We start from the raw sequence: 9,194 nt of genomic DNA on the forward strand, positions 1-9,194 counted from the left end.
CAGTAGGTTGCTTTTTGGACCCCCAGGATACAAGGTACGAACCAAAATACACACAAAATCCATCAGTGGATCAACGATCATCTGGGCACTTAGCCTAGTCAGCATTAAAGAAGGCAGATGAATTAAAAGAAGACGAAGGACGTGAAAAATGAAGGCCATGGTGAGGAGTGTGACGTAAGTAACGAAGTATGTGTTTAACGGCTTGCCAGTGAGGAAGCTCAGGACAATACATGAACTGGCAAACTTTGTTAACGGCAATTGATATGTCAAGATGGGTAAATGATAAATATTGAAGACTGCCTACTATGCTACGATAGAGTTGTGGGTCATCAAATGAAGACCCATCAAAGGCAATGAGTTTTTCCGATGTAGACATAGTAGTTGAGACAGCCTCTGAGTTATGCATGTTGGTTTTTTTTAGGAGGTCTGAGATATATTTACGCTGAGATAGGAATAGACAATTAGTGTTTCTGATAACCTCAAGTCCTAGGAAATAGTGCAAGCTACCTAGATCTTTTACTGGAAACAAATTATGCATGGCAGAGATGAATTCAGAAGTCAGTTGTTTGCTAGCACCAGTAACAATAATGTCATTGAAATAAACTAGAACATAAATTAAATCAGAGCCATGGCAATATATAAACAACGAGGAATCTAACTTAGAGGCAAAAAAATCAAGAGACAAAAGTTTGTTGCTTAATTTTGAAAACCAAGCCTGAGGGGCTTGTTTGAGACCATAGAGGGACTTACGTAGCTTGCAAATGTGTGCTCAATGATCAGGATTTGCAAACCCCGGAAGCTGTTGCATGTAGACAGCTTCCTCCAAGTTACCGTGAAGGAAATAGGAATGCGTTCTAAATATCCAGCTGGTGTATGGGCCAAGACAAGGTGACAACAATGGATAGAATGATTCGAATGGTCACTGGTTTGACCATGGGATTGTAGGTTTAGTCGACCCCCGCTTGTTAATGAAACCCTTTAGCAACCAAGCGAGCTTTTCGCCATTCAAGAGTTCCATCGGTAAGACGTTTGGTCTTTAGGACCCACTTGCAGCCAAGGATGTTGAGGTTGGAGTCATACGGGATGAGATCCAAGGTGTGGTTGAGGAGCAGGGCATCAAACTCAACGGCCATAACAGTGCACCACTAGAAAAATTTACTGGCTTTAGTGAAGGAGGAAGGTTCCTCCAGAACCACAAAGGAAGCGGAAGTGGTGAGGTGAAGGGAGGGGTTTCGTGTAGGCCAGGGAACAGTGCCATTGAGGCATTGGAGGGGTCTATGAATATGGTTGTGGGACCTCGTAATCATGGGGTGAATAGAGGGTGTAGTGGGGGGGAAGGTGGCAGACGATGGAGATGGCTACCGAATGGAACGGGAATGAGGTGCCGTGGGTTGGGTCGATCTGTGTGAATGAGGTTGCAGTGTAGCCATGGGGTTGGTAGAAGATGTTGCAGGAGGGAAGGTGGCAGATGATGGAGATGGCTACCTAATATTAAAAGGGGGAGTTGCTGTGGGATGGGGTGGTTTGTGCGATGGAGATAGTTGTGGTGGAGAGGAAGCTAATGCCTTATCTAAAGAGGAAGAGAAGACGATACTGCGGACTGGGTTGATCTATGAGGAAGAATGTGGAGTAGTGGGCCTGGGTTTGGAGCAAGCTGGGTTGGAACTGTTTGCGGACTTGGGCTTAGATGAGGGCCTGGTAAGGAAGCTGAGCTAGAATTGCCGTGAAAGGGGAGCTGATGGGCGGGCAGTGAGTTTTAGGAGGCAAAAGGGAAGGTATCTTCATAGAACTGGACATCTTGTGAAGTATTGAGCCTACCCGTAGGTATGTGGAGACAAAAATATCCTTTGTGATTAGGACTATAACACAAGAAGACACACGGTTTGGATCTCAAGTCCATTTTGTGACGATTAAATGGCCTTAAGTTGGGCCAACAAAGGCATCCAAAGGTGCGTAAAAAGGTATAGTCGGGTGATTGATTAAAAATTAGTTGAAAGGGAGATTTGTTTTGAAGCATTGGCGTAGGCATTCAATTTATGAGAAAGACTGCGGTTGAGAAGGCTTTTGCCCATTATTTTTGTGGAGCAAAGTAATGGGCCAAAAGCGCAAGCCCAATTTCAACAATGTGATGGTGTTGCCTCTCAACCGTGCCATTTTGGGCATGAGAGTAGGGACACGTCATACGGTGTTGAATGCCATAATTTTGAAAAATTTTGTGTAGGGGCCAAAATTCGCCACCCCCATCAATTTGAACCGAAGCAATATTAGAGGAAAAGAAATTGGTGATATATTTGTAAAATGCAATAAACATAGATGATACATCCAATTTTGCTAGGAGTGGAGAAAACCAAATGTACTTCAAATAATCATCAGCAATAGATAGATAAAAATGACAACCATGCGAAAACGGCACAGGCGCTGGTCCCCAAACATCTAAAAATAAAAGACTAAAAGGCCTAGTGGAACGAGATGAAGTAGGGGGATGAGGTAAGGTGTGTGATTTGGCTTGAGGGCAAGAGTGACAGGAGGACATTCGGTTGTGAGAGGTGAGGGGAAGGTGGAATTTTTTTATGGTGAAGGTATTGGTCTGTGAGTTGGGATGGCCAAGACGAGAATGCCATGTTTGAGTAGAGGTTCATTAACCGATCATTGCTTGAGGAGAGAGGGAAGGTTGTGAAAGTATCTCATGCACCGAAACACCAGTAGGAAGTCCATACAACTCATTCCTAATATTGCCCGGGTTCACAAATCCTTCACAAAAAAGAATTAGAGTGAAATTCAAAAAACACAAAGTTATCAGGGCAAAACTAACGTACAAAAATTAGATTACGAGTAATAGAAGGCATATGAAGAAGATGTTTAAGAATAAAATTTCTAGAGGATGAGGAGAAGTGAGTTGAACCAATGTTGTGTATGGGAAGAGTAGAACCATACCCGATGCTGACTTGGTCAGGGCCTTGGTACGATGCAACGTCAAGATTGAGATTGCCAAAATCATTGGTAAAATGGTTCGTCCCCGCTGTATCAGGGAACCACATATTGGAGTTCGAAGCTTGCTAAGGTAGAGAAGTATAATGTGCAGCAAATGAGGCAGGTGCAGGAGCTTGTTGTGTCAAGTTTAGACGCTGATAACATGTTGTTGCCGAGTGACCAGCTTTGTTGCATATTTGGCATATCGTTCGGTCAAAGGAACGATTGGAGGGTTGGTTGAAGGCCTCATGTTGCCCACCGCGTCCACGTCGACCCCTAAATTGGTTTCCCCTGCCTCGGTTTGAGGAGGTATTTGGAGGAGTTTGCCGAACAGTAGAGTTCTCTACAAGAGAGATACCTAAAAGTAGACCATTAGTTTGATGGGCAAGTTAGCTTTCATGGTTCAAGAGATAACTGAAGACCTGAGGAGGGGTTAGAGGTTCAGGCCGTGTGGTGAGGGAAGTAACGATGGAGTCAATGTCAATTCCAAGGACGACTAAGCAGTAAATAATAAACTCAGAGTTGGAGAGTGTTTGGCCAGTGGTAGCAAGAGTAGAGGCTAAAGAGGTTGCTTTGTGAAAGTAAGTGGAGATAGAGTCAGAACCCTTTTTGAAGGTAGCAAGCTGGTATTGGGTTTGCATTATACTAGCAGAAGATTGAGCCGAAAACATTGTCTGAAGAGTAGACCAAATAGTAAGGGAGGTGGTGCACGACAAAACCTGGGCAAGAATATTTTCGGATAGGGATGCATTTATGGCCGAGATGATCAACTGGTCTTGTAAGACCCAGTTGGTGTGTTCAGGGTTGGGAGAACGGTCAACGGTCGAGGAGGTGCATGGATGGAGCTGTAGTAGTTCTCCATTGTTAACTTGGTGGTGATAAAATGGGTAGATGAATTAATGATGGTGGGGTTGAGGGAAGGTGGTGGTGAAGGAGAAGAAGGAGTTGAGTTTTCTGGTTTGGCCATTGGAGAAGGAGAAGTCGGAGTTGAGTTTCTTACGTTGGTCATGGAAGGGGGACACAAGCCCTAGATGGCTCTGGATACCATAATAAATCATGTAAGGAGTAAACTGCAATACACACAAGGTGCTTGAGGAAATGACACAACTAGTGAGGAAATTTTTCCTTTGTATTCTTGTATTTTTCCAACCTACTGTTCATTACATTTATGTGCTATTTATATCCAAAAACTATCCAAAGAATCAGTTCATATTAACACAAGGATTGAAAATGATATTCTAGACTTACGACACTTGGAGCTCTTCCATTGGTTCTCTTGAAGATGCTTTTGGTAGAAGCTCTGTTGTAACCATTGTGCATGAGTTCTTTGTTTGCTTCTGGTTGTAGTCTGTGCTGTCTAGTATAGCAATGTTGGTGTGTGACGTGCCATGCGCACTACCATGTATTGTGGTTGCAGAGTGTGTCATTGGAATGGGTGACTAAGTCCTTGATGGACTTCTTTGAGATCTCTCGCAGTTGTTTACTCCTTTTGCCTCTTATCCATTCTCTTACTGATCGTTCCCGTGTTTATTTTTGTTGGCGACAGGGATCATCTCGACTAACCATTTTTATTGTGAATGGCCATAAAGAGGTTGAGGGTGAGAACTTGGCCCTCCACTCATTGGCACAGCAAGCCTTGCAATGCGCTCGGGGAGAGTAGGAGAAGAAGAAGCGTCTCGAAGCGGGGTCAGTGAAAGCCTAGCTTGCTCACATTTGCATAGCACATGCTGCCTTACTAGAATATAAAATATATATATATATAATAATGCTACGTATAATCGTGAAATACATAATCGTCGTACAATCGCTTTAAAAAAGAGTCGAGTTTACTATTAAAAAATTAATTTCTTTTCATGTGGATTCTGTATTTATTTCTTTTTTCTCAAATGATTGCACAGCACTTGTACACTTACGAATATAATTATCATTTTTCATGTATATATATGCAGAAAACTTATTATTATTAAGTGTTCATGCAACGTAAAATATAGTCAAAATCTCTCATTTGTATATAAGAAGTGTTTGATTTTATCTCATCTCATTATTATAATTTTTTTTAAATTTTTATATAAAATATAATAAATAATTTAACTTTTTTCAATCTTAAAATAATAATAATATTAAAAAATAATATTATAATAATATTTTATTTATTTTTAATTTTTATTTCAATTTATCTCATTTCAATTCATCATAAAAACCGCAGCTAAGTTTATAAATAATACCAACAAAATAAAAAATAATTATACTCATCTGTCCCTTAGTCTCCAGAACCACACCCCGATGATGTGGCATTTTCTTTAATTTTTTTTCTACTCAGTAAAACGCACGTTTTATCCCATGTCTCCAAATCATCTGATTGGAATTCCCACCCCCCCCCCCCCCCGGGGGCGCCCCCGCGGGGTTCTCCTCTATACTTTCGCCCCTCCGCCTGCCTTGCAGTACATCTGCCACAATACAATCTTTCAGAAGCTCATCTTCCCCTGCAGTCCATGCTCCTTTCCGTACGGCAAAAGGGCCCTCCATGAAGCGCCTACGAAGTTCGTCCCCCCCGTTCTCCCTCTATACCTTCGCCCCTCCGCCTGCCTTGCAGTACGTCTGCCACAATGCAATCTTTCAGAAGCTCATCTTCCCCTGCAGTCCATGCTCCTTTCCGTACGGATAAAGCGCCCTCCATGAAGCGCCTACGAAGTACGAACCAGCGTTGAATGCTACGTGCAGAGATGGATCCCTAGTCTAAAAAAAGGTGCCGAAACTCGCATGGGCTTTTAAGTATATGAGTGTCGTTTCTCGTATCTATTAAGAAAAAGTTTAATTGCACATATTTATGTATTAATACGTGTATTAATTTATGGTGATCGGTTAAATTCCACGTGATTACTTTGGATGGGTAGGTTTATAGTATACGGCATTCACGTATGGACGGTTTCTCCGACGCCACGTGCATGTCCCACATCCACAAACTAAGTTTTTGTCATGTTATCTTTGCGGTCGATGCCGGACACGTACGCGCGCGTAGCCTGGAAATTATATTTTCTCTTCCAATGATTTTGTTATTGAATGTTTAAACCAGCCTATTATTGTTTGGAAAATCACTTGCCTACCGAACGTCAAATACTTGGAAAGAGACCTCCGAAAAGAATCGAAAAAAATTATATTTATAGTTATAAAGTGGATATATCTCTCATCTCATACTCTTTTTTAAAGAAATAAATAAATATAAAATTTATATAAAAATTATAATTTTTTAATTGTGTACTTCATTTTTTTTTTAATGAATATATCATTTTTACATAATTTATAACTATATCATTAGTATTACTTTTATTTGTAATAAATTAGAAAAAATACGTACTTTCTTAATAAAAATAACAAAAAAGGTAAATCAATGTGCTTGCCGTTGAAGTAATGATTTCTTTTATTTTATTTGAAAAAAAGAGTACTCCGAATCTTATAATTAACTTGCTGACTTCGCTTTTCACGGTTGTTAAAAAGATATCACAAGAGTATTATGCTCCTAAGAGAAACCCATAGCAAATATAAAGAAGGAAACATATATACCAGTCATTTATCGTCTACAATTTGAAGTCTTGCATGGTGACGAATTGAACATGGTTTAGTTTTTGTTCGAGCATAATTATATATGAGTAGACGTCTTCGGTCTTTGTAACATATTTAGACTGCATCTTTTTTATAAAGGCGAGTATCTCTTTGAAAGACATGTATACTGATAGCTCGTATTTGATAGAAATTTAAATAAAATATAAAATGAGATGAAAAATTAAGAGAGATCAATGATCAGCAAGAGAGAATTTGATTGCTACATATTCTTATTCTTAGTTCAGATTTAGGCCCTATTTAGTTACATAGTTCAGATGAGATGGGATGAGAAGTTTTGAATAGTAATGAATAAAATATCTTCATCATACAAAAATCAAATATCTTGATTCTGATTTGATAATTATGAAAACTAGATCAATCGATTTGATAATTATAAAACCAAATTATTGATTTGATATTATCTCCAATATCTCCTCAATCTAGAACTTTGAGATTTAAAATCTTGAGTTGATTTGATATATATGATCAAACCAATATAATAATTAAATCAAATTCTTTGATTTGATATTAGTCCCAACATCCTCCCTCAAATTTAAGGTGGAGAATTTTGAAATCTTAAATTTAAAATTTGAGTGTAGCATTCATATCTGTTGATTGAGCACCGATAAGATGATAAAAATGGCATTGGCAGTGCAGTGATTGATAGCTAGAATATCAAATTTAGAACTATGACCAACAATGGGTTGATAATGAGTCAAAGCCAATAAAGAGCTAGCAATAGGCCAAAAGATTGAGCTGATAATGGGCTACATATATATGGCCATGATCAGCTAAATGACCAAAATTGAAAGACCAAAAAATTGAGCATAAGGCTACAAACAATATTCACAATAGACTAAAACCCAATAAAAGGGCTCACTTCTAATGAAGGCACTCCAAATGCATACATGCCTAGTTGGATTGAGATGAAGATTTTGAAAAGGTAAAGATAGCGGAATAACTTTAAAATAAATAGTTTACATGATCAAGCCTCAATACAACAAATTTGACTTTTAGGAATGAAATCTATTACCCCTAAATTGATTGTACATTCGGATGGTTTACTATATCCGTTTGAACAATCTTAATTCCGTTCGGATAGTACCAAACCCTTTTGAATGGTAAGAAATATGTTCGAATAGTGACAAATGTGTTCAAAAAATTACAACTACAATCAAACTATATTAAATTCATTCAAATGGTATACATATGTTCGAACAAATTATATTTTGTTCCAACACAAATTTAAACCAAATGTTTCCCAGAAGTAAAACACACCATATTTTTTTCAATTCACAAATTATGTTCGAACTACAATAGTTTTCATTCAAACGGAGTTTGGTTATGCTCGAACATATTTATAGCTATTTTTAGTCGTTGTAATAAGTTAAGTTTATGGAGAAAGATATTGTGTCAAACTCGTGTCGTTGTAATAAGTTATTAAGGCGATCGTATTTTGGCAAGAATATTTCCAGCAAATAAAACTTGCAGGAAAAAGTCTTTAATTCCGCTTACCTTCTCAACTAGTCACAAAAATTCTGAGTGAAATGAAAATATGTGTTATTTCCGGCTGTATTAGTGTTGCTAGAAATAAAAGGAGCCCAATCTACTCTTTTTTTGTAGTGTTTCTATACTCCACTACTTTACTAATATTTCTCTTTTTGGTTGTTATAAGGGATGTTTTGTGCTCCAAACTCACTTTATTTAGTTTGTATTTGAGCTATGTTTATATAGATTTTACTCTTGTTTTCAATTTGCATGAAAAATATAAAAGCTATTTTAAATTTATTTTATTCTTGTTTAATAAAAACTCACTTTATAAAAATTTTATTCTTGTTTAATATTTCTCAATTAAATAAATGGGATTTATTTTTTTATTTTTTTAGTTTGAATATGTATTTTCTATATATACTCTAATAATGTTTCTCTTTTTTGTTTTTGTATGTGATGCTAGCTTGGTGCTTGAAACTTTAGTTTTTATTAATTTAAGGTATGTTTGTAAAGATTTCATTCTTGTTTTCAATCTTCTTGAAATATATAAAAGCTTGTTTCGACTATAAATATTGTTTTTTTTTGGTACTGTACAATGTTATTTACCATTTAAATGGAATTTATATAGCAGTATGTACTGTTCAAATGAAATTTATCTTGTTTGAATGGGTTTTAGGGACAATATTTTTATCCCAAAAACTCAAATCTGTTTGAACACGTTAGACTGCATTCAAACGGTTTAGTACTACAATTTCATCCCAAAATGATTTTTGGGACAAAACGGGGATGTAAACATCTCATCTCAAATAGTCTTTAGGAACGAAATCTCATTAATTTTTTGGGCAAGAATTTTCATTTTGGGACAGGCTTTTTGAGGCAATGGGGATGAAAATTTTTTTGTCTCAAATAATTTTAGGGATAAAATCTCAATTTTTTATGACAAAAATTTTCGTCTCATAAAACCAAACTTCTTGCAGTACGTAGAAATTTAAATAAAATAGAAAAAGCGAATGAGGGTGAGAGATTTTGAGGGCTATCTCTTTCTTATTCTCAGCTGTGATTAATTAAATAAAAATGAAATAAGATAAATATTTTCATCATAATGAAAATTATATTTATTTATTTGATAATTA

Source organism: Carya illinoinensis, chromosome 3 (genome assembly GCF_018687715.1).
Source record: "Carya illinoinensis cultivar Pawnee chromosome 3, C.illinoinensisPawnee_v1, whole genome shotgun sequence".
Taxonomy (NCBI): domain Eukaryota; kingdom Viridiplantae; phylum Streptophyta; class Magnoliopsida; order Fagales; family Juglandaceae; genus Carya; species Carya illinoinensis.